Genomic DNA, 5,253 nt, shown 5'->3' with positions numbered 1-5,253 from the left:
GCACGGATGTCCGCCTTCTCGCGGATCAGCTCCCTCAGAGGGACCAGGCCGGCTAGCACCAGCACCGCGTCGTCCGAGATAGTTCGGAAGGCGCTCGCCACTCGGATGGCACAAAGTCTATAAGTGGACTCGATTCCCCGCATGTAAGACTTTTTCCCAGCCGCCTCCGCCCACACTGGTGCCGCATACAGCAGTTGGGCGGTGATGACGCTGGTCAGCAGCCTCCTTGTGCTCTGCTTGGGTCCCCTGGTGTTGAGCAGCATCCGGGAAAGTGCTCCAACAGTCCCGCTGGCCTTCTTTTGGGCGTACTGTAGGTGCTCCTTGAAAGACAGCCTTGTATCGAGGAGGACACCCAGGTACTTGATGGCCCTCTGGGATTTTATCGCCGTCCCTCCGACTAGGACCTCCGCCGTTTCGATCTTTTTCCTACTCGAAATCAAGACTGCCTCCGTTTTGTGCGCCGCTAACTCCAGGCCGGCGTTCGAGAGCCACGCCTCGATCGCTTTGATCGCACCATTCGCGTTTTCTTCCGCAGCCGCCCGCTCCTTCGCGACTACTACCACAGCTATATCGTCAGCGAAGCCAACGATCTTGGTGTCGCTGGGCATCGGGAGTCGTAGAACCCCATCGTACATGGTATTCCAGAGCAGGGGTCCCAACACGGAGCCCTGAGGGACTCCGGCTGAGACTTCATATGCTCTGGAACCCACCTCCGTGTCCACAATGAGCACCCTCTCGCTGAAATAGCTCCTCGCTATCTCCATTAGGTACCCTGGGATGTTTAGGGCGGCGAGGGACTCCAGCGTCCGATTCCAGTCGGCAGTGTTAAAGGCGTTCCTTATGTCCAGCGTTATCACTAGGCAGTAATTTTTGGAGCCGCCTTTCCACCTCGTTCCCGCGATCGCCGTTTCCGCTATCTCCTTCACCATCTCGATCGCGTCCAGAGTTGACCTCCCCTTCCTAAAGCCAAACTGGCTAGGAGAGAGGCCCCCTGCCCTATCGATGGCGGCATTTAACCTTGCTGCTATCACCTTCTCGAACACCTTGCCAGTGGTGTCGGTAAGGCAGATAGGCCTGTAGGAGGATGGCTCCCCCGGCGGTTTGCCTGGCTTAGCCAGCAATAAGAGCTTTTGCTTCTTCCATCTCTCCGGAAAGGTGCCCTCCTGGAGGCATCTGGCGTATAGGGTGGCGAACTCCTTTGGGTGAAGCGCGATAGCCAACTTCAGGGCCCTGTTGGGTACTGCGTCTGGCCCAGGCGCCTTTTTGGGGCGAACGCTCCTTCCCGTCCGGATCACCTCCGAGGAGAAAATATCGACACAACAGTATATGTCATGCTCTTCTAGCCCATCTACCATATCTCTCTGCGAAAGACTTCCATGGTAGTACGGCTATAAAACAGAAAAGAAAACTCTTCCGATATCTCTCGACGGCTTCTTTATGGTCGTTCCTGTTGCCAGGATGAGCACGAGGCCCATATTTAATAACAAACGGATACTCAACAGGTTACGGAATTGGAACCGTATTCCCTTTCGTTCAAAATTATTCAAGTATATTATTTGCCAACGTTTTTATATAGTCATTTATTACTTGAAAATTTTCGGCTTTCGCCTTGAACTTAGGACCGACTAACTCGTGATCAACCACTGTTCACACGAAACCCTTCTCCACTTCAGTCCTCCAAGGTCTCATTCGATTATTTGCTACACCACCACCAATGGCAGCTCCATGCAGGCTTACGCCAAACACTTCTACGCATACCATTGTACCTTCCTACTCACTAAAGTTTCAAAATTTATATTACAAGTAATATAAATCATCTACTTTAGCGGTAATGTATAGGTATACAACTTAAGCGCCATCCATTTTAAGGGCTAGTTGCTTCGGCAGGTGAGTTGTTACACACTCGTTAGCGGATTTCGACTTCCATGATCACCGTCCTGCTGTTTTAAGCAACCAACGCCTTTCATGGTATCTGCATGAGTTGTTAATTTGGGCACCGTAACATTACGTTTGGTTCATCCCACAGCGCCAGTTCTGCTTACCAAAAGTGGCCCACTGGGCACATTATATCATAACCTTAAACTTCATATCAAGAAAGTTAAGGTTCTTACCCATTTAAAGTTTGAGAATAGGTTAAGATCGTTTCGACCCTAAGGCCTCTAATCATTCGCTTTACCAGATAAGATTATTTTATATAACATTAAAATGCACCAGCTATCCTGAGGGAAACTTCGGAAGGAACCAGCTACTAGATGGTTCGATTGGTCTTTCGCCCCTATACTCAATTCTGACAATCGATTTGCACGTCAGAACTGTTTCGGTCTTCCATCAGGGTTTCCCCTGACTTCAACCTGATCAAGTATAGTTCACCATCTTTCGGGTCACAGCATATCTGCTCAAGGTACGTTCCAGTTAGAGGCATAAATAATATAAATATTATTATACATAACTATATAGAACGCCCCGGGATTGTGTTAATTAACTATAAATAGTTAAAAAACTAATCCCATTATTAGTCAAGTTAATTACGCTATTAGGTTTATATCCCAATAACTTGCACATATGTTAGACTCCTTGGTCCGTGTTTCAAGACGGGTCCCGAAGGTATCCTGAATCTTTCGCATTGTTAATCGTACAAGTGCAATGATAATCATGCCATTATATAATTCCGAAAAATTAACGCACTGTAGTCATATAAATCTATCAGCACTTTATCAAATTAATGACATTTATTCTATGTTAAAATGCAAGCATAATAATTTGAATAAACTATAAGCCATATTTTATGATAAATAATGGTATGCTAATATATTACAATGTCCTTATATGGAAAAAATGCACACTATTATCATAATATTTATTAAATATTACAATTCTAATGATGAATTTTCCATAACGGATATTCAGGTTCATCGGGCTTAACCTCTAAGCAGTTTCACGTACTGTTTAACTCTCTATTCAGAGTTCTTTTCAACTTTCCCTCACGGTACTTGTTTACTATCGGTCTCATGGTTATATTTAGTTTTAGATGGAGTTTACCACCCACTTAGTGCTGCACTATCAAGCAACACGACTCTTTGGAAACATCATCTAGTAATCATTAACGTTATACGGGCCTGGCACCCTCTATGGGTAAATGGCCTCATTTAAGAAGGACTTAAATCTTTAATTTCTCATACTAGAATATTGACGCTCCATACACTGCATCTCACATTTGCCATATAGACAAAGTGACTTAGTGCTGAACTGATTTCTTTTCGCTCGCCGCTACTAAGATAATCCTTGTAAGTTTCTTTTCCTCCCCTAATTAATATGCTTAAATTCAGGGGGTAGTCCCATATGAGTTGGGGTTGTATAAAACATTTGTTTGCATTAATTCTTTTTATATAGAAATAACATTACATTTTAAATTTGCCATTTATTGACAAACCCAACGAAGAATAATAACATTTACAACGGTTTTTCAATTTTTTCATCATTAATAAGAGACAATCCTAGATGAAAAATATTTTCATATTTTTTATGCTAGACATTTCTCAGTATTATTTGATTTAAAAAAAGAAAATATTTCTCTTCGTTTTCACATTCAAATATTTACAACAATGTGAGAATAATGTTTTTCATATAATTTTTAATATTATGAATATAAAAATTTAAAAATTATTATATCCAATAATATACCATGTGCTTATAAAATTCATACAATGAAATTTATGAACAACTTATTTTGCATAGTCTTACAACCCTCAACCATATGTAGTCCAAGCAGCACTTTAAAATTAATTAAAGTACATAACAGCATGGACTGCGATATGCGTTCAAAATGTCGATGTTCATGTGTCCTGCAGTTCACACGATGACGCACAGTTTGCTGCGTTCTTCATCGACCCATGAGCCGAGTGATCCACCGCTTAGAGTTTTAATAATTTGGTTTATATATATCATCAGAAATGTTTTTATTGAAAGAAATTAAAAATACACCATTTTACTGGCATATATCAATTCCTTCAATAAATTTAACATTGTAATTTTTTTTTTTTTTAAATCCAAAATAAATGTTGCGAAAAGTCTTAGTTTCATATAAACAATATACATATCTGTAGTTTTAATCATTTTTATAATATAAGCCTTTTTGGTTTCGATATAATATATTGGTGTAATTTTATATAAAACATTAACCTGAATAACCAGGTACAACATTATGCATTTCAGATTGTTGCATTAACCAATGTATGCGCATAATAATAATGAACAATACATTACGCAACGCCTGTATATTATGGTCCATATACACGCAAATTTTTTATTTTCCATTAATTGATTTTTATTATTCATTTAACATTCAGCTTTGCTTGGTTGCTGTTTACAATGTTAATTTTTTTTCTTTGGAAATTTCATTAATATTATTAATAATATTATATATTAACGGTAAGGAAAATTATATACTATAATGATCCTTCCGCAGGTTCACCTACGGAAACCTTGTTACGACTTTTACTTCCTCTAAATAATCAAGTTCGGTCAACTTTTGCGAAACAACCGTAACACACAAGGCGTCACAGTGATCACGTCCGGAGACCTCACTAAATAATTCAATCGGTAGTAGCGACGGGCGGTGTGTACAAAGGGCAGGGACGTAATCAATGCGAGTTAATGACTCACACTTACTGGGAATTCCAAGTTCATGTGAACAGTTTCAGTTCACAATCCCAAGCATGAAAGTGGTGCAGCGGTTTACCCGGACCTCTCGGTCTAGGAAATACACGTTGATACTTTCATTGTAGCGCGCGTGCAGCCCAGGACATCTAAGGGCATCACAGACCTGTTATTGCTCAATCTCATTATTGCTAGACGCAATTTGTCCATTTAAGAAGCTAGTGTCCTTATAATGGGACAAACCAACAGGTACGGCTCCACTTATATAAACACATTCAAACACAATATACATTTTACTGCAACCATGAATGAAGGCTATATAAGCTTCAACACCATAATCCTGAAGATATCTATTTAATATATTTGAGTCTCGTTCGTTATCGGAATTAACCAGACAAATCACTCCACGAACTAAGAACGGCCATGCACCACCACCCATAGATTCGAGAAAGAGCTATCAATCTGTCTTACACACTTATGTTCGGACCTGGTAAGTTTTCCCGTGTTGAGTCAAATTAAGCCGCAGGCTCCACTCCTGGTGGTGCCCTTCCGTCAATTCCTTTAAGTTTCAGCTTTGCAACCATACTTCCCCCGGAG

General features: G+C 41.1%; 1 non-coding gene across 1 annotated transcript; it reads right to left on the bottom strand.

The window, feature by feature from the left end:
• Positions 1-3,740: 3,740 nt before the first annotated feature.
• On the bottom strand, positions 3,741-3,919 carry LOC138929595 (5.8S ribosomal RNA). The gene has a single exon (XR_011445837.1). It is a non-coding gene; the product is annotated as a 5.8S ribosomal RNA (ribosomal RNA).
• Positions 3,920-5,253: the final 1,334 nt, after the last annotated feature.

Source organism: Drosophila kikkawai, unplaced genomic scaffold (assembly GCF_030179895.1).
Source record: "Drosophila kikkawai strain 14028-0561.14 unplaced genomic scaffold, DkikHiC1v2 scaffold_7, whole genome shotgun sequence".
NCBI lineage: Eukaryota > Metazoa > Arthropoda > Insecta > Diptera > Drosophilidae > Drosophila > Drosophila kikkawai.
The sequence above is the reverse complement of the archived record's forward strand: the minus strand, read 5'-3'. Positions and strand labels throughout refer to the sequence as shown.